The sequence below is a fragment of the Delphinapterus leucas genome, chromosome 17 (genome assembly GCF_059928025.1).
Source record: "Delphinapterus leucas isolate spDelLeu-1000000601 "Yukka" chromosome 17, BTC_Dleu_Yukka2, whole genome shotgun sequence".
NCBI lineage: Eukaryota > Metazoa > Chordata > Mammalia > Artiodactyla > Monodontidae > Delphinapterus > Delphinapterus leucas.
The window spans coordinates 12,377,872-12,398,754 of NC_143145.1; the positions used below are offsets into that span (position 1 = coordinate 12,377,872).

Sequence of the window (20,883 nt, forward strand, 5' to 3'; positions counted from 1 at the left end):
GATGGAATCAGGGCAGAAGAAATGTAGGTCTCCCGCCGTTATAAGGGAAGCTTCAGGAGACAGCCCGACGACGCCCACCAGGAATGCCAGTCCTGCTTCTGTCCTCTTCGGGGTGCGTGGGGACTAAAGCAGAGCACTTCGATCTTCCTCCATTCCATCTCCCTGCAATAATTCCTGCTATGAAAGAAAAAGCAGCCAAAATCCAGAGACCAGGGCGAAATCGCCCGTCTCCAGCTCGGTTATGAATAAATACAAGCATGCCTCGGAGATATTACAGGTTTGGTTCCAGACCACGGCAATAAAGCGATACGGCAATAAAGAGGGGCGCACGAATTTTTTTGGTTCCCAGTGCATACAAAAGTTACGTTTACAACACAGTGTAGTCTGTTAAGCATGCAACAGCGTTATCTCTAAAAAAAAAACCGACGTACATACCTTAATTTAAAAATACAAAAGAAGGGCTTCCCTGGTGGCGCAGTGGTTGGGAGTCCGCCTGCCGATGCACGGGACACGGGTTCGTGCCCCGGTCCGGGAAGATCCCACATGCCGCGGAGCGGCTGGGCCCGTGAGCCATGGCCGCTGAGCCTGCGCGTCCGGAGCCCGTGCTCCGCGACGGGAGAGGCCACAGCAGTGAGAGGCCCGCGTACCGCAAAAAAAAAAAAATACAAAAGAAAACCAAAAAGTTACAGTAGCAATCACCCAAAGATCACAGATCATCATAACAAATATAACAGCAATGAAAAAGTTTGAAATATTGCGAGAATTACCAAAATGTGACACAGAGACACGAAGTGAGCAAATGCTGTTGGAAAAATGGCGCCGATAGACTTGCTCGACGCAGGGTTGCCTCAAACTTTCAATTTGTAAAAGACGCAATACCTACAAAGAGCAACAGAACGATGTGCGCCTGTACAGACAAGTCAATTCACAACTATTTCCTGACGACCTACTGTGCGCTCAGTCCTGGGCTGAGTGCATACAAAGGACGACTGTAAGTCTAACTCCCGGACCAAGCCCACAATTGAGGTCCCTGACTGCCTACGGCTCATTCATTGAATTGTTTGTGCAACAAATCATTGTCGAGCGCCAGCATGGACCTGCCCTGCACGGACGACCCAAGAAGGACATGAGGTAGATGTTCTCATTCTCTCGCATTGCACATTTAGGGAAACTGAGGGTTTAAGAGAATCAACCAGGATCACACGGTAAAACCATGACTCAGACCCTCGTCTTCCGTCTTCTTTCAGCTACAAATCTTCGCCTCCCTGTAAGGGTCGTGAGGAGTCCACGTTAGAAAATGATCCCTGTAGGCGGGTGGCCAGAGCAGGCTGGACCTCAAGGGACCTGGCTACGTGGGAAGCAAAGGGCGGACATCTCACAAATGGACCTAGAACTGAGCTCCTCGGGCTCGGTGCGGCCCGTCCCACGGGGCTTAGAATCTAAAACAAACACCACGACACAAAAGTCTCTGTGTTGCCGAGAAGGAGCACAGAAAAGTGATCAAAGGCAGGTCAGAGTCAGACAAACCCTGGGTCCACTTGTGTCTGGGCCACTATAAACTGAGTGCCCTAGCTGAACCTCTACTTTCTCATCCGCGAAATGGTTATAAAGGGGCCTGTCCCTTCTCTATAGAATTCAGTGGGATCAGGTGTCAGACACAGTATTTGGCGTGAATCGAGGGCCCATCATCTCCTCTTTTTACCTAAGGGGACCTGCAATGCCACCATATTTGTTTGTTTGTTTCAACTGAGGTGAAACTCACGTAAAATAAAATGAATCATTTTAAAATATACAATTCAGCGGTGCTTAGTGCATTTACAATGTCGTGCAATCATCACCTCTAGTTCCAAAACATTTTCATCACCCCAGAATAAAACCTCATACCCACTAAGTTACTCCCCATCGCCTCCCACCCCAAGGAGCCACCATCTGCATTCTGTCTTTATGGATTTATTCTGGATATTTTCATATAAGTGGAATCGGAGAATACGTGACCCTTTGCGTCTGGCTTCTCTTACCTAGCATAATGTTTCCCAGGTTCATCCGTGTTGCAGCATGTGTTACTACCTCACTCCTTCTTATGGCTGAATGATATTTAATTGTGTGTATGTACGTGTGTGTATAGATAGGTAATGGAACATATATTCCACTATACTCCATTATATATATATTCCACTGTGTGTGTGCATGTATATATAGATATATACATACACACACACCGCATTTTGTTTATCCATCCATTTCATCCATTGATGGACATTTGGGTTGTTTCCACCTTCTGTTGTGAACAGTGCTGCTATAAACATTCAGGTACAGTTTTTGCGTGGGCACATGTTTTCAACTCTCCTGAGTAATACCTAAGAGTGGAATTGCTGGGCCATACGGTAATTCTATATTTCACTTAACTGTCTTCCACAATGGCTGAGCACTTTTACATTCCCACCAGCAACTCACAAGGATTCCAGTTTCTCCGAATCCTCGCCAACACTTGTTTGTTGCTGTTGCCGTTGTTTATTAAAGCCATCCTAGTAGGTATTAAGAAGGGATACCTTCTTAATTTTTTATTTCCACCTTTTCACGTGCTTGCTGCCCACCTGCATATCTTCTCTGGAGAAATGTCTATTCAAGTCCTTTGCTCATTTTTAAATTGGGCTGTTAGTCTTTGTGTCTGAGTCCTCTGTTATCTTTGAGCAAAGATGCGGCTAACTCCTATGCTGCCCCAGGACTAGGGATCTGGTGGTGACGGGCCCCACAGACAGGCAGAGGGCAGGAGAGGACGCAGACGCTGGAGGCTCGGGAGAAGGTCCAGGGAGAGCAGAGACGTGGTCAAAACGGCCTGGGAAGCGGGACCCGCAAGGAAGGTTAGAGCAGGACAAGAGAGGGAAGACTGTGGGCGGCTTAACCCCCTTATTGGGGCTCACTCTGCTTGGAGTGGCTGAGGAGGTGATTTCAAGGAATCGGTGGCCAGCTGGGTCCCATTTCCAAGGCAGAGAGAAGGAAATGTGCGCCGCGGGGAGAGAGTTCGGCCGAGCAGAAGGAAATGCTTCCAGGCTGGAGAGCTTTAATGAGGCCCTGAACCTGGCAGAACCTGCCAGCACCTGGCACAGAGCACAGAAGGGACCCACCCAAGCGGCAGTGCCCTGAAGGGGTCTCTCAGGCCGCCACACCCCGTGGAAACACCTTCAACAAAGAGGCGGCAGTGGCCACCACAGTCACACATGGCCCGGGATTCATCTTGACACCCCGTGGCTTGCCGGCACCAAAGGGCACACACGGGGCCTAGCTCAATGGACCACGTTTTCTGATCATCCTACATGCAGGGGAAATCCTGGCTTGAATGGAGGTGCTGGGGAGCAGAAGCAACGAGGACACTGTGCTTGACCCTGCGGGACTGACGGGGAGGACGGCTGGGGAAACCACCCACTCCAAAACAGCAGAGCACAGGCACCTGCACGGAAAGGCCGGCTGGACGAGGTGACGTGAGCTGAGCCTCCGAGTTAGGAAGAAAGGAGAGGGTATAAGAGTGACCCTGTATTTGGAGTCAGTCCGCCTGGGTTCAATCTTAATGCCGCCATTTACAACTTGTCGAATTCTGGCAAATTCCTTAACTGCTCGGAGCCGTCTTTCCTCATCTCTCACAATGGGGATAATCCGACTTCTCCCGTAACATGGGGCAGAGTCAGCTCCAGAAGGCTGGATGCCCCTCTCTGAGTGGAGTGCTATAACCCAGCAGAGTGCATGACTCTGCACTCTGTAGCCTCTCCCTTGGTTCAAATCCCCACTCGGCCACCTAGCTGAGGGATCTCTGGCAGACTACTTAACTCCCCTGAGCCTCAGTGTCTTCATCTGTAAAATGGGAGCGGTGATAATAGTATCGATCTCAGAGAGTAGTTGTGTGGGTTTCATGAACTGACACGTGTAAAGACGTCTGGGAACTGCTCTAAACTTTAGCTATTAGGATTATATAACCTTCAGTGAAACAGACAATCCTTCTTCCTAAACTGTCTATGTGTTTAGTATAGATTTCTGCACAGCGAGCTGAGTCCCAGCTCCAAACGCTCAAACTGCGGGGTCACAGAATTGAAAAACAGGCGGCATCTGAGGAAACGGACTCTCCCTTCGAGGCAGTGAAGAGACGGCCAAAGGCCCGAGGCTCACCCAACCGGGGGCACTCAAATCCAAGTCGCCTCCAAAGGCCGGCTGCACCCCTGCCCCCTCCCCATCCGCCAACGTCCCGCCCCGAGCCGCGCCCATTCTTTATCCATCCTGAAACCAGCACCGCCCAGGGACCTGCGGTGAGGTTCAGTTAAAACAGTTTATGGGAAGGAAAGCCGCACTTTCTGTCTTCGCCGAAAGATAAGAGGAATCTGAGACCCGGATGGAGCCAGGAGGTCCCGTGCAGCCCCGACCCCGGGTCACAACAGACACACTCGATTTCCCAGAGCAGGACAAGCGCGCTAAGCACGCCCGCAGATACACGGCGGGCGCCGGGCAAGTTCCTTAACCTCCCTGGGCCTCAGTCTCCTGTCTGTAAGACAGTGAGCACACAGGGGTTGTAGTCATGACAAGACGGAGCCCCAAGCAGCGCCCGGCTCGCAGGAGACTGTTCCTTGGGACCGTCGTCTCCCTGGGGGCTCCAGCTCCGTACTTCACAGCAGCTGCAGTGGTCATGGTCTACAGCCCTGCAGAGCCTTTGCCAGGCCAGCAGGTTAAGCCTGGCAGCCGGGAGAAGCAGCCACTCTTTTGTGCGGGTCCGGGGCGCAGCGGGCAGGAGGCAGTGTTCCTGGAGGTGCGGGGATGTCCCCGAAACAGATGCACCTGGATCCACTCAGCTGACACACTGCCCGAAAAAGCAATGTCCAGATCAAAGGACCCTGGCGGTCAACCAGAGGGAGGAGTTCCTGAGAGGAGCTGGGCAGACGTGGAGCCCAGATGGGGAGGTCAGGCAGTTCCGGGAGTCCTGTCGGGCCCCTGCCTCATCCCACACAGTGCAGAGCCGGCAGAGGAGCAGGTGGGTGTCCGCAGGTGCTACCCCAGACCCTCCCAGTGCAGGCACTGGGACTGACAAGCTGTGGGAGCCTGAGTAAAGCTCACATCCCCATCCCTTCCAGAATCCTCAACTGTGGTGTCTTTGTCAGAGCTTCTGCAAGCAAGCCTCCCCCACCAATATGTTAGCACAGAAATGCGTTACAATGATCTCTAATGCCCTCCACCACACACACACACACACACACACACACACACACACACACACACACTCTCTCTCTCTCTCTCTCTCTCTCTCTCTGTCTCTCTCCCTCCTCCTGGCAAGCTAGTACAGTGATTAACAGCACAGGCTCTGGAACCAGACTGCTGGGGCTGGAATACCAATGCAGCCACTTTTCAGCTGTGTGACCTCAGACACTGTACTCAGCCTCTCTGATCCTCCATTTTTCTCATCTGTAAAATGGGGCTAATTATAGCACTGCAATCCTAGGATGATTGAGGGAATTAAATCATATAACAGATGAGGCCTGATGTGCATTCCCCAGGACTTAATAAGCACTAGATGAATGTTAGCTCTGATTATTTGTTACTAATCTAATTACTATCATCAGGGAGCCATTTAATTTCACTGATCTGACTGGTATGGGCTTCATAGGGTATCAGTCCAACAGAGATTTACCAGTGACAGAGAACAGTTAAGAAACTAGGGAGGGGGCTTCCCTGGTGGCGCAGTGGTTAAGAATCCGCCTGTCAGTGCAGGGGACATGGGTTCGAGCCCTGGTCCGGGAAGATCCCACATGCCACGGAGCAACTAAGCCCGTGCGCCACAGCTACTGAGCCTGCGCTCTAGCCCGCGAGCCGCAACTACTGAAGCCCGCGCGCCTAGAGCCCATGCTCTGCAACACGAGAAGCCACCGCAATGAGAAGACCGCGCACCACAACGAAGAGTAGCCCCCGCTTGCCGCAACTAGACAAAGCCCGCGCGCAGCAATGAAGACCCAATGCAGCCGATTAATTAATTAAAATAAAAAAGAAAAGAAAATAGGAAGGGATTATTAGACTTCTTCGTCGGCCTCCTTCAAGCATGACCATTTCAGGTCAGGATTTCACACCTGCCCCACAAAACGGAGGTCCCCACCCCCAGTCTGCAGATCAGGACACCAAAGCTCAGAGAGGCCCAGGCAACAGAGCAGGTTCCAAAGCTAGGAAATGTGTTAAGGAACAAAAGCCAGCTTCAGAAGCGTCACGCCGTTGAGCACGTTTTCATCACTCCACACCTCTCGGCACCCCCATCACCCCATCGCCCTCCCCAAACAGCCAGGGGACACCCACACCCCGCTAACCGCTCCCCCAGCCCTAATGTAGCAGAGCTGGCCTCGAGGCAGGGTTGAGGATGGACATGGTGCGCAGGAGCCTCGGGGCTGGCCCCGTAGGCACAGCCTCTGTGCCCCCCCGCCCCGCCCCCAATTAGAAAAACCTCCTGCCGCTCTCACTCTGGAGCTGCAGGCACAGGGTGAGTCCCAGCCTCGGGGACAATCCCAGAACAACAGTCCTAGAAGCGAAAGAGCTCGGAGGGCCCTGTTTCTGTCTGGTTCCAAAATCCTTTGGCCAAACAGTTTCCCTGCAACCTCTGCTCCAGATGGCTGGTCACTGCCTCCCAGAGGGTAATAATCCCTGTGTCTCTGCAGGGGCTGCCCATTGCCCGGCTTTCCACCATGCAGGCCTCCCCATTCCTGGACCCCCATACCTGCCCCACACACACCAGGCCCCCTAAGGACAGCACTGACCCCCAGCAGAGCTCCCAGCGGTTCTGAAAGGTCCATCCCGCCCACTGAGCTCATAAATGAAGAGCAGTGTCCATGGGTCACTCCCCAGACAGCTCCCTCCCCGTATTAAACCCGCATGCGCCAGCTCAGGAAACCATCCCCTGAGTGTGGGAGGGTAGTACTGCTCCCATTTTGCAGCTGGGGAAACTGAGGCTCGGAGAACTGCCTGGTCTAGGGTCACCTGCTCGTAAGTAACAAGGCCACGGTGCAAACGCAGGCTTCCTCACTCTGAGACACACCATTTTATTAATCCCCTTTTATACTGGTTTCCTGCCATCTCATCTGATTTAGGGAGGGGGGGGCATGTCCTTCTCAGACCAACCCTGAGAACACAGCAGACATTCACTTACAACCACTGACTGGTACACAAGGGGAAAAGCAGCCTGCAGGATCCCATCCCCTTTAAATCTGAAAAGTCCCAACCGGGTCTCTGAAGAGCTCTGCATTCATCCACAAACACGAGCTGGCCCCACGTTAAGGGCTTTGAGTACAAGGTGAGCCAAAACCTTGTCCTCCCACCAGAAACGCTCCCGGACTCCTGGCAGAGACAGACCCACGCGGCAGAAGCACATCAGAGAAAAGAGCACACAGGACAGAGCAGCTGGCTGTGCCAGGGAAGCCAGGAGGCCCTGCAGACCCCCCAGCTGGGCTCAAAGCCAAGACCAGCAGGGACTGGCAGAGGTGGAACGCCTCCCAGAAGATCTGCCATCTCCTCTCACCACTGGTGATGGTGGCGCACTTCACCCCCTTGTGACAGTGGCCCTTGGACAGTGGCGGCTCTCCCATCTAAAAATTCCACCTGGACGTTTTTAACCAGAAGTCCCACCTCGGACTGACAAAGCACAAGTCACATGGACCAACTCTCCAAACTGCGGACCGCCTTGAAAACACGAAGCCCAGCTCGCCCGAGACCAACGATGTGTGGAAGACGGAAGTTTGTTTGGGTTTCATGGAGTCGTAGCCCACGTCGCCTCAGCATATTACCCAGAAGAAAAAGAAAGGAAAGAGGCAAATGCCAAAAAGATGAGGCAGCCGCAAAATGCAGATAGAGAAGAGCCTGAAGGATGCAGGGCCACAGGATAAGTGAAATGGCATTTCCTCCTTAGTCACTGGCAGGCACAGGCCCAACTCCAGGCCAGCGAGGCCGCTGGAGCCACGTGAATCGGCCCCTTGTTCCTGGGAGAGAAACTGAATCCGGAAGAAGCTGGGGTGGAACGTGCCCATTCCTGCCCCATCTTCCTCTTCCTCAGCTCCCACCCCTCCCCCCCACCCGCCCCCCCCAAACACCCCCATATTCCCCATAAACCCCTGCCTCGGAAAATCCCAAAATCCATGATCCCTCGGCTGATAACTTAGAAAAAAAAATCCTTTAAAAGGCAAGAACTCCCGGAAAAATCCAAAGATTTCACATTATCTTCCTGCAGCCCAGGCTTCCTGACCCAAATCTGGTCATTTGAGTCATCTCCTAATAATCCACGAGTCGTCCACTATATGACCTGAATTGTCTGTTGTAGGGGTTTTTTTGTTCCCACAGTCCTGCCTGCCCCACCCCGTCTCCCCTGTGGCCACGGGAACAACACGCCCCCAGCAAGCCAGCAGAGCCGGGGTTACAACTTCCTGTCCTCCCCAAGTGCAGGCCAGCAGGTCGTGACTTCCGGAGACACCGCGGGAGAACCAGGGGCTGTAAATAGAGCAGGCTAGTGTCACTCCCGTCAGGCACAGAGAGCCAGGCCCCCCGCAGGATCCCCTCTGTCCATCTGGGACCAGAGTCCTGGCTTTTCCCGTGATGCGTTTTGACATTTCTGGGGCAGGGAGCAGGCAGCCTGGGGAACGTGGTCAGGTCCCAGGGAAGGTCAGAATCCCAGCTTCAGCCTTACTCGCTGGGTGTGTGAACCCATCTGAGCCTGCGTGTTCACACCTGTGACGTTAGACTCGGATAGCATTTACACCTGTCGGGGTGGCTGGGAGAATTAGTTCAATCTTGGCACATCGCAGGAACTCAACAAAGGGTAACAGATACCCAAGCACTGTACCATCAATGCCTACACATCGACACCTGCTATGCCCACTATGCCAGACCTGACCACTTGACAGAACGCTTGAGAACAAGACTCAAACATTATACCATAGAAGCATCAGGAAAGCACTGGCTTCTCCAGGCAGCAAGAAAAGAGTCCTCCCCTTCATGCCGCGCATCCTGACACCTGGGAGCCCGGGACGCCAGATGTGTCCGTAAGTCTTTTCTCACCTACTCACCACACCACAGTCTGCTTAGCCTGAACCTGAATTTCCCCTCATTTCCCCTTTCACCAGTATCTGTGTTGCTATCCAAGCATTTATCATCCTCAGGAAGATGCAAAACACCAATGCTCTCTGAATTCAAACGCAATGTCAACTTGGAAACCTCAAAGCCACGTGGAGGTGGTGCTACCTAGGGAGCAGACGAAGCCTCAGGACAGCAGTGCGGCAACCTGTGGCAAGGCTGAAAGTGTGCCTACGCCGTGCCCTGCGTCCCTGGGGACACCTACGCGTGCACCTGGAGATGTGTGCAGGGAAGCTCACCCCAGCGTTGCCTGTGGCCGCAAAAACCTGGAAACAGCCCAAAGTCTACCACGAGGGGCATGAAGGATCAGCCACAGCAGCGGCATCACCCAAACATAATAAGGGGTGAAAAGAGCAAACTGCAGCCATCACACCCCTACATTATGCCACTTGCATAAGAATTTTAAATATCCAAAGGGTGCCTCGAATGCCCTCCAAATAGACCAAGTTCAGAAGAGTGGTACTTCTATGAAGGGAAGGAAACGGAACGGGAGAAGAGGCCCTACAAACGTCCATTTTATCTCTAGTTTGTTTTTTGTTTTTTTTTTTTTTTTTTGCGGTACGCGGGCCTCTCACTGTTGTGGCCTCTCCCGTTGCGGAGCACAGGCTCCGGACGCGCAGGCTCAGCGGCCATGGCTCACGGGCCCAGCCGCTCCGCGGCATGTGGGATCCTCCCGGACCGGGGCACGAACCCGCGTCCCCTGCATCGGCAGGCGGGACTCTCAACCACTGCGCCACCAGGGAAGCCCTTATCTCTAGGTTATTTTTAATATCTACAAAAGCAATGATCCAAAGCAAACACGCAACGTCACGTAACACTTGTTAATCCTGGGGGTGGGAATAGGGCCATTGTTAAGTGGCCCTTTGTGGCTTCTTGGTTTGTGTTTCAGATCTGGATGATTCACATCATGCGAAGAAACCCCCAAACGCAGCAGAGTCACCGCGAAGGACGGGGTGCAGCAGAGAGCTGGGGGCACCCATAGCACCCCCAGAGCACCGCTACTTTAAAGGGAGGCGGGGCTGCCTGCATCCCGAACACGCCTCGGCCGTCTAGCGCCACTTGGCCTTAACCCTCTGGCATGTGCTCGACCCAGTCACCTCTGCCCCCTTCACACTCCCTCCCCGAGGAGTCAGGCTCAGCCACCAACGCTGGGCTCTGAAACTCAGCCAGACATGGCCACGCTGTCCAGCTCTCAGGCACCTTCCCAGTGGTGACTCATCCCGTCCTCTCAACAAGCGCACGAGGGGCACAAGCGCACGAGGGGCACAAGGTCTTTCACTGAAAGACACGGAGCTGAAGCCTCAGAGAAGTCCGAAGAACAGCGTGAGCTGACTCAACGACCGGAAAACAGGACAGTCTCAGAAGCAATCCGCCTCGCAAATCTGGCCTAAGTCCGGGGTTTACTCTGCGTCAGGTTCCGAAAAGGGGGACTAACCACCGGCTGGGTTTTACGACTGAGGTCATCTAAATTTCACAATAACCAGCTTCACAGAGGAGGCGATGAAGGCCCAGAGAGGCCAAGCATCCTCCCCAAGATTACACAGCCGGGAAACACCAGATTTTTCTAACACACCCCCATCACCTCCCTGGAGCGTTTCTCCATCAGGAAAATTCGCTTTCTGATGAGTATCCTCATATTTCCCGAACATGCAACGAGGAGTTTCCAGGGCCCCTGGGTGAGCAGAAAGCTGGGGGCTTGTCCTGGCTCATGTTTATTTGTTTACGTCATCGCCTGCTAAACCCAGTCCTGAACCTCTGAGTGACTCAGAGACCTCACCAGGAGCAGCTGCTCTTTGGTTGGAGCCAGATAAGCCTCCACGGGGGAGATGGGGAGGCTCAGGGCCGTTCCTGGTAACTAGGTGGAGCCGACCCCCTCTCCCCAGAAATCCCCACCCCCATGCAGAGTCATAGACGGTAGCAGACAGGTAGACAGGAGGGAAAGACCCCACTGCCAGCAACTGCCCTGCAAAACCAGCTATGAGCACGGCTGACGCTTTAACAAGACCAAGAAAGGAGGACCAAGCTTCCCCCCACCACCATGGGTGCCGGCAAGGTGACAGGTGAGAAGAGAGAGCAACCAGGGCAGATGGCAACACAAGCGCACGGCCAAGGCCCCGAAGCTCCTCGAAGGCCCACCATAGCCACCCAAATCCCAGAGTGGCAGACACCGACAGAGCTGGGCTCCAGCCTCCAGCGTCCTAAGCTATGGCATGTCACTGCCTAGCTCTGGCCTCCAAAGGCTTTTCCCTGAAGGTTCTATAAAGCAGAAGCAGAGAGCATCTCCTGAAACTGCAGCCACCCACAAAAGCGTGTTCTCTTTATCCTACACCACTAGCCCTAACTGAATAGAATGTATGGGTTCTAGTGTCAGAATAATGAAGAAAATGTTCCCCCTTTTTTTTAAGGCAGCCGAGTCTCCTTTCAAACTTCTCACACAGCCCCTCACTCCGCCCCTCCTTTGGAGAAATTGAGAATCATTCCCCAACTTTCTCAAATATGCTCCCCTTCTCCCCCGATGGCCTGCCCTGCCTCTCACATTAGCCAGGTTAAACAGGCGCCAGAGGGAAGAGGCTCAAACTCACCCACGCTGACCCAGGCTTCCAGCGGCCAAGGCCATGGCCCTGCCCCACTGCGTGAGAAATTTTTTGTGTAGTAGCTATAAACCTTCTATTGCCTCCAAACCCGCTCAGGGATAACAGGGTGTTGGGGAAAGGGTGAGAGGTCAAACAGAGACCCTCCTGGAATCTGCCCCCTTCATTAACTTTGGAATTCCACAGGCCAGTGTTTTCTCAAGGCTTTTACACTAAACACTCACCCAGGAGGAGGGGACAGCCATTCTCACACTTCAGGCTCCAGCTGAAAAAGCCAGGACCTGGCTTCCTGGGATGAGGGAGGGCCAGCAGCAGCCCCTGGGGCCCCACGGGGAGGAGCTAACACTGAAGGAGCAAATACTCAGGTAAGAACTAGAGATTCAGCGGTGTTATGGTCCTGACTTTGTGGATGATGAAAGTGAGGCTCAGAGAGGTTTAGGAACTACAGCAAGGTCACACAGCTATGAAACAGCAAAGTTTCACAACCTGGCCGTGTTTTGCTCCAAAGACCGCAGTCTTCCAACAACTGCAGCTCTCAGCCAAAGGAGGGCAAGGATCTCCCAGTCGGTCCCAGGCACCCAGTGAGGTAGGATCCGGGCGCCCAGGCCTGCCACTCAAATTAGCACTCAGGCCTGTGTGTAATTCCAGGGCTGGAAAGAGCATCCAACACTGAAAACACTCCTCTGAAAGGACACCCTAAAGAGTCACCAAGGTGGCCCCTTGCTAACGCTGCAGCCCCTGCCAAAATGCACGTGTCTTTAGGTTTTACTAAGGGTCAGAGCATCAGAGGATGGCACATAGTAAGCCTTCAACAAATGTCTGCTATGCAAATGGTAAGAGAACCGGCAGTGTGAAGGTCTTTTGGATTTTCCGTAAAACCCCAAAGAAAGCACCATCCATACGCTGCTTAACAAGCTTCATATAAAGACTACATCTTGTAACAAGTTTTTTTTAGTGTTTATACCCAGGAGGAGTCTCTCACTTTCAAAGACAAACAGGTCTCCTTCATTTAGACCAAGGGGCAAACTATAGCCTGTAGGTCCTTTGCCAGTTCTTTTTTTTTAAAATTAATTAATTTATTTTTGGCTGCGTTGGGTCTTCATTGCTGGTGCGGCTTTCTCTAGTTGCGGCGAGCAAGGGCTACTCTTTGGTGCAGTGCACGTGCTTCTCATTGTGGTGGCTTCTCTTGTTGCGGAGCACGGGCTCTAGGCGTGTGGGCTTCAGTAGTTGTGGCTCGCGGGCTCTAGAGCGCAGGCTCAGTAGTTGTGGCGCACGGGCTTAGATGCTTCACAGCACGTGGGATCTTCCCGGACCAGGGCTCGAACCGTGTCCCCTGCATTGGCAGGGGGATTCTTGACCACTGCACCACCAGGGAAGTCCCTATTGCCAGTTCTTATAAAGTTTTATGGGAACACAGCCATGTCCATTCATCTACATACTGTCTATGGCTGCTTTCCAGACACAAAGGCAGAACTGACTCGTAGTGACAGAACTGTACAGCCCACAAAGCCAAAGATATTTACTACTCAACCCTTGAGAGAAAAGGTTTGCCAAGCCTTGATTCAGACACAAATATAATCTAGTCAGTGTGTCGTGCTAACCAGGAACTCAGAACTAAACTTACTGTTCAATATTAGTAACTCACGCATCCTCAATGGTCTTTATTTCCATATGTCTGTATGTTTTGATCCTCTAACTCCATTTTAACACTTGGTTTAAAAATAGCGAATAATCTCTGAGTGCTGATTATACGTCAGGCACTGAAGTAAGCCCTTCAGTATGATCTCTTATTTAATTCTCACAATAAGCCCATAGGGTAGGTAGTATTTATCCCCTATTTACTGAGGAGAAATGAATGAAAAAAAAAAAATGAATGGATTGATTGCATAGTGGTGATATTTACTACTTCATAATCCAATCCCAGAGAGTAATACAGGAGTTGATTGGAAAACTTTGGTGCTCAATAAGTAGAATAGAGTTGGCAGAGCTGAGATCAGCTGACTTTGTCAATTCGAGCAGAATGATAAGATTACAAAGCACTATCATTCCGAGATTCTTTTCGTTTTCAATCTAGCTTCAGACTGAGCTGTGCGATCGTTTCATCATGAATCTTCTGGATTTAGGGAGGATCACAGTGGACGAAACAGCACAGTGACACAGAGCTACTCAGGTCAGTCTGAGGAACACTCTGTCTCCAGTGATGTGGCCGGGGCCACACAGCCAAAGTGCCACCGATTGAAGCAAGGACATGTGCTCCAAATTTAGCCCTCTGCAGGAGGGCTGTGTCCACATGTTGCTACCCTAACATTTGTGCAAAACTGACCTTTTTTTAACTTACATAAGTACATCCTAAGCAGTAATATCCGAAAAGTCACAGGTCTCCGATGCCAATCATGGTCTTTTCCTAATTCAAGTTAAAATAAATATAAAACAATTTTTTTTAAGTTTGCCCCTCTATAACCTAGAGGCATCTTGTACACCTCACTGCACTCTTGAGAACCACAGGCCAAGCAGGAGCAGGGAGGCTGAATGCTGACAGACAGGAGGGCATGCCAGCTTCTCCGCGCTCTCCTGAGATAATCTTGGTAGTTTTCCGGATCTCTCTGAACCTCAGTTTCTTCATGTGTAAAAGTGGGATTCCACCCACTTCCCCAGGTTGGAAGATTAATCAAGCTTTGATAAACACCATCCGTTAAGCAACCCCATGGCTGTTCAGTGACAAGCCTGGTCTCCAGACTCAGCCTGTGTAACCCCAGGAGCCCAGGCCCCGCCATGGGAGAACAGGTCAAGGCTGCTAAGCCATCTCCAGGAATGCTGGCTGGGGTGTCCGTGGAGGTGGGGGGCAGCCCTGCATCCCCCAGACCCTCCCCCGTCAACTAGAATGTGTGCTATCAATCACCACAAGGGCCTATCAGTTAATTAAATTTAAAAAAAAAAGGTCGGGCATGCTCTAGCAGCAGCCTGGGGTAACAGGGCTCAAAGAAAAATGGGTTCTTCCAAGCATCTAAAAACAGACTTGTGAGATAATATTAGGCCAAGCAGAAATGCGAACTGGCCACACAATTGCAAAGGAAAAGCTGGAGGAGCCGATGTGGACCCAGAAAATGGCAGCATAGCAGCAGCGCCAGGCCCACCAGGACCGGCAGCACCAGAGGCATCCTGGCTTACACCTGTCTTCCCAGAGTAAGTGCTGCTGCCTTCACTCCCAGGCTAGAAGAGAAATTAGACAGTCTCCCTAGCAATGAGGATACCAAGGCCCAGAGAAGGGAGGCGATCTGCCCGAGGTCACACAGTCACTGGGGGCTAAGAAGGGAGTAGAAGTTGTGTCTCTCAGTTCCAAGCTGCGTGAACCAGCGGCTTTGGAATCAGTGAGAACTGTGTTCCAATCCTGCCTGTGTTCCCTGGGGGAGACCTGCTTTGCCTGTCTGGGCTCCCAGTTACTTCAGCACTAAAAGAGACTGTTCTAGTGCCCACCCCATAGGTCTAGTCTGGGGCTGGAATGGAATAAGGTCTGACACGTGCCCTGCACAGAACGTGGCTTAACAAATGGCGATTATTCCTACATCTGTGCCCGCAGGGTGCACCCTCGCAGACACGGGGCAGCTGCTCGGAGCAGCCAGAGAGGGGGGAAAGCGGGCACCTTACTTCTCGCCGTGACCATTCTGTGCCTTCTGGTGCCCGAGCCCACCCACCCCCTCCCGGGAGGAGCGTGAGATAACCCAGACCACCACAATGGGGTTATTCTAGGGAGTAACTGATAAAAGGAGAAAAAGCAGGGCTGCGGGCCATGTGATAAGTGAGGGCGCAGGGAGATGGCAGAAGACATGCGAGGGGCCTGGGAGGGCAGAAGCGGAAGGGGCAGTGCTGTGCCTCGGTGTCCCCACTCACTTGCCTAGCTGAACCCCTCACGTCCCTAGGAAGAGCTCTGATGGCCATTGCAAGCCCAGCCCAACCTCCCAACCCTCCAAGGACCCCCAGACCCTCAAGAGCCCACCCCGGAGGACTCCTCTCCCTGTCCTGCTTGGCCGTGGACAGCAGCGAGCACAGCAACTGTCACCAATTCCTCCCAGCAGACTGTGGACCCCTGGGGGCTGTACTGTGACCCCAACCACACCTGGTCCTGCCGCCCAGCATGGGGCCTGCTTCCTCCATACAGGGAGCACAGAGTTCTTACTGAAAGCCTGTCTCTCCCAGGTGACAAAGAGGAACCCCGACCTAAGGACCCCAGGAGCATTCCACAGCAGGCAGTGCTACACACACACACACACACACACACACCACACACACACGCACCACATACACACCACACACGCCACAAACACACACACCACACACACACCTCACACACCACACAAACCGCACACACCACGCGCACACCACACACACAACACCCTTCTCAGCCTCCTGCTCTGCCTTCTCTTGGAGAAATAACCTTGGGCAAGTTACATGGCCGCTCAAAGCTCTCAACTGTAAAATGGGCACACTGCTGTCCGCCGGGGGAACTGCTGGGCTGATCAAGTTACACAGATGCTCAAAAAGCGTGTCTCCCTCTAGTCTGTCCTTTTCACAGCCGCCGAAAGAAATCCCCGCCTGATTTCTGTGAATCACCACCTGGTCTGATCAACTACGATGCAGTAAATAAGAGGCCTGCTGTGTGTTTAGGCTGTGAACAAGGCACACAGGGCTCCTGACCTCAGCTTGCCTTCTAGGGTGGGAGAAAGAGAGGAAATCAAATACCTTGCCTAAGTGGTTATAATATCACGACGCATGGCGGAGCTGTGGACCAGGACAGCGGGGAATAACCAGAGGGCCACTACTTCCACGAGGAGGTCAGGGAAAGCCGTGCTCACAAGTGCCGTCGGGCCTGAGCGGAACCGGAAGGAACGCAACCAAAATCGAACCCCAGGCACCGCCCCTCGTGCCGTCCTGGCAGCCAAGTGCCAGGTGGTCCCAGGTGGCCTGAGCGCACGGGGCGCTGGCTGTTGGAGCCGCCACTCTCCTGTGGGCAGCACAACGCTAAGGCAACATCCCTCAGAGCCACCAACCTCACGGCTGCCTGGTCAGGACAGCTTGTCAACTGCAGAAGCGCCGGAGTCCTCCGTCGCCGGGCCCAAGTCCGGCCACTCGCTCCCTCACGCGGACAGGAGGCTCCTTTCCCTTGCCTGCTGCCGGCCGGCCGCTCGGCCTTCCCGTGGGCTCTGGGGACGGGGACCTTTGATCAACTGTCCACGCCAACCAGCAGTTCCCAGTTCAAAGGCCAGCACGGCCCACCTGGTTCTGCTCAGAAAGACTTCCAAGGCCCAAGCAACACCCCTCCTTCCTGGAAGCCTTCCCCCAAGCAGCCGTGAGTCACCTTCCCTACCACGTGCTGAGCATCCGCTGTGCGCCAGACACGACACTGGGTGTCGGCACGTGCACGACTATTTTGGGGCCAACACCAACCCTATGAAGGACGACGATGAGTCACCCCCACTGAGTAGAGAAGGGCAAGGAATCCAGCAGTCACTTGTCCCGAGTCACTCCACAGATACGGGTCACAGATTCCAACCCAGGCCCTTCTGGCTCCACAGGCACCCAGCGGTGCCTGCAGTGTCTTAACTCGCCAACGATCATGTCCTCATTCACCCTTTCTGCAGCAGGAGGCGTGCCAGGGACTATACAGTGTCTTGGAGACACAGAGCCACACAGAAGAGGCCCCGGCCTTCAAGGCACGTATGATCTGGTAGATGAGGACAGACACACGAACCAGGCAAATCAGCAGAGGGTGACAGGCACGATGACAACATCAGTGACGGCTCCTTGGAGGCACCTTTCCATTTCCATCTGTCCCACACACACACCCAGCACGATGCCAGACACACAGAGCGAGCTCGTTAAATGCCAGCCCCTTCTGAGAGCCGGCCACGTGGTGGTGACCTCGCACCTGAAGCCCAGGTGGGTGCTGGACAGAACACGCGGGAGATACGTGAACAAGGAGAAGGTGGGCCTTACGTTTCATAGGGAGCCCCCAAGGGAGCTGGCAGAGCCCCAACCGAACACTCCTGTCGGCAGCAAAGGCAGGAAGCTTCAGTCCTCCGTCCACCAGGGGCATCCGGGCTGCAGGAATCCGCGAGGCACTCAGCCGGGGCCTTCCCAAAACCACCTTTAGCATCCAGAAATGGGGCGGGTGTGTGTCATTGGAGAGAGGCTTCCACCAGAGCTATTCCTCAGGCGGCCGAGAATCACTGTACATCCACACGGCTCAGAAAAGCCTTCAGGGAAGCTCCACGCAGCTGACAGGCGCCGCCATCACGAGGGACCATCTTTTTAATTCCTTTCTGGTCGAAAGATCAAGCCTGGGGATGGGAAGGAGAAAAATCGATCTTGTTACAATCACGGACCCAGAGCAGCAGTTATTCTTCCTTCCTTATGTTTGACCTAAGACGCTGAGAGGGGAATCATTAAAAATAAGGCCCTGCAGCTCTGACACTACAATAGAGGTGAGGCCAGAGACCGAGGGGGAGTGTCCTACAGGCACCAGAGCCCTCTCACCAAGGGAACTTTCTACTGCTTAGGGTTCCTCCTTAGGAACTATCCAAGTAGGGCAAAGGGGCTGAGGTACGCCCGTTATAAAGAGGAGGACAGAAAGTTCCGGAAAGGTTAGATGGCTGGCTTAGGGAGTGACCGGCACAGCCAGGCCTGGCACCCTGCCCTGGGCTCCCCTGCAGGGCCCAGAGGTCCCAGCTGAGGGGGTTTGGGGTCAGCTGGTAGGAAGTAGTTCTCTGTTTTCTTTTTAAAGATAACCGCAAAGCCTTGGCATCCTTCCAGGCCTTGTCCTGTGCTATGAACGTCTTCAGGGGCAGGGCCTGGGGCCTGTTCCTTTTTCATTCATTCCTTCAGCAACTGCTGAGCGCCTACCAGGTGCTCAGTACTGTTATAGCTATATGGGGAGACCTTGGTATCCTAACCCAGAGTACTTAACTTACTCTAAAGATAACTGGAAAACAAACAGATGTGGGAGGGAGGGAGACGCAAGAGGGAAGAGATATGGGAACATATGTATATGTACAACTGATTCACTTTGTTATAAAACAGAAACTAACACACCATTGTAAAGCAATTATACCCCAATAAAGATGTTTAAAAAAAAAAAAAAAAAACAAAACAGATGGATCCACAATGCTTAGGGCTTGGGGCTCAACAGCCACCTACCCACCCATGATAACAATACCTGCCCTTACGGAACAGCAGTTAGCCTGCTAAAGGCTCTGGCCCCCATCTGATACAATCCCCAGCCACCCTGAGACTCCTGCCCTTATTCTCCAGATAAGAAAAGATAGCCATAGACAACTAGGAAGAGTAGAGCCCGAATCTGAGCCCAATCTGTCTCCTAAGTCTGCGCCCTGATCCGGGATGCCTACCCGAAGGGCCGTGGCTAAAACTTAGTTCCGGACATTCCCCCTGCATAGAATCCTCATTTAATCCTCACCACAACCCTATGTGTTATAGAACATTCTCATCTGACTTCAGAGATGAGAAAGCTGAGGCCCAGACAGCTTAAGCCACTTGCCCAAGGTCACACAGCTAGAAGAACCACAGAACAGGGATTTGAAATCAGGCAACCTGGCTCCAAAGCCCATGAGCTTGACCATTACGCCAACTGTCATCAACAGCAACCACTGCTGCAATTACACATTTTCCAATACTTAGTGGTAAAAGACAGCACAATTCACGAGCCTACAGTTCTGGAGGCCAGAAGTCCAACACAGGTCCCACTAAGCTAAAATCAAGGTGTCGGCAGGCTGTGTTCCTTTCTGAAGGTTCTAAGAAGAATCCGCTTCCTTGTCTTTTCCAGCTTCTAGAGGCTGCCCACATTCCTTGGCTAGTGGCCCTTCCCTCCATCTTCCTCTATCACAGCACCTCTCAGCCCGTTTCCATCATCTCATCTCCTCTAACTCTTCTGCCTCCCTCTTCCACTTTTAAGGTCCCATGAGATTACACTGGACCCACCCAGATGATCCAAGATAATCTATCTCAAGGTCCTGAACCTTAACCTTATCTGCAAAGTCCCTTGTGACAAGTAAGGTAACGTATTCACAGGTTCTGGGGATTAGGACATGGGCATCTTCGGGGGTCATTATTCCATCTATCGTTGCAGCCATGCCAAAGGGCATCCATCCTCTGTGTTACTCATTCTTCAGCGACCAGAGGTCAAAGAGTGAGTCCCCTTGCTCCATTTAAACCGAACTGACACAGCTTTTAGACCCAAGAGAAAGATGGGTTCAAAAGGAAGCTTAAATGTCTAAATATCAGGCCCCAAGACAAAAGTACAGGAGAGTGGCTTAAACGTTAGAGTTGGAAGTCAAGCTACCAAATTTACTAGCTATGTTACTCTGGGGAAATATTTTTCACCCTTGGTTTCCTCGTCTGTAAAATGGGAGTAAATCACATCTACCCACTTCTTGGAAGTGCTGTGAGGCTGACATGAAATAATCAACATAAAGCACTAAGCATGTTGCTGGGCACACACTAAGAGCTCAGGGTCAGCCCTTATTTCACACATCAAATGGAGGCAGCCTCCCACCCGTCGAAGGCGGTCTGTCCCAGGACCCCTCACACCCGCCCCTCTTTCCTCCTCGGCTCCGGCCCAGGAGCAGCACCGCACCAGAAAGTTAGGACCAGAGTCGGGTCGGCTGAGAGGGGCTGCTTATGGCAGGAGGGGGGCAGGGATTTATGGCACCAGCCCCGGTTAATGGCAGGGGAGGGAAGGGGGCACACAGTCTGTTAAATGTTTACTGAGGCCCACAGGCAAATATGAAGCCCAGTTTGTTTTGCTGGGGTTGGGTACATTAAAGCTCTGTCACCTGGGGAAGAGTTATTCCATGGTCTGTTGGGCATTACTGCAGCAAAGCGGTGGTCCCTGACCAGGGGCAGGGGCAGCGCTGACGTTCTCGCAAGAAGGCAGCTCTGCCACGGACTCCACCTGCAAGAACTTAGGATGCAGGGCGCTGCACACCACGGCTTCTAGGACCATCAAACAGCAACACTTCTCCCTCAGGGAGCAGTTCTGTATCCTCTGCTAGGTGACTCCTTTTGGGTCATTTGCTCTTCCTGTAATGGATTAGCCAAAATAAAAAAAGACAGGCAATACCCGGGATTGGCTTGGCTGGGGAAGTGG

At 52.8% G+C, this 20,883-nt stretch overlaps 1 long non-coding RNA gene across 18 annotated transcripts in view; it reads right to left on the bottom strand.

Moving 5' to 3' along the window:
• LOC111164421 (uncharacterized) overlaps positions 1 to 20,883 on the bottom strand; it is a 402,877-nt gene that overhangs the window by 314,412 nt on the left and 67,582 nt on the right. For all 18 annotated transcript variants that reach the window (XR_016388300.1, XR_016388302.1, XR_016388301.1 and 15 more), the window contains exon 2: positions 17,718 to 18,061. This is a non-coding gene — a long non-coding RNA (uncharacterized LOC111164421). The remainder of the gene's footprint in view (positions 1 to 17,717; positions 18,062 to 20,883) is intronic.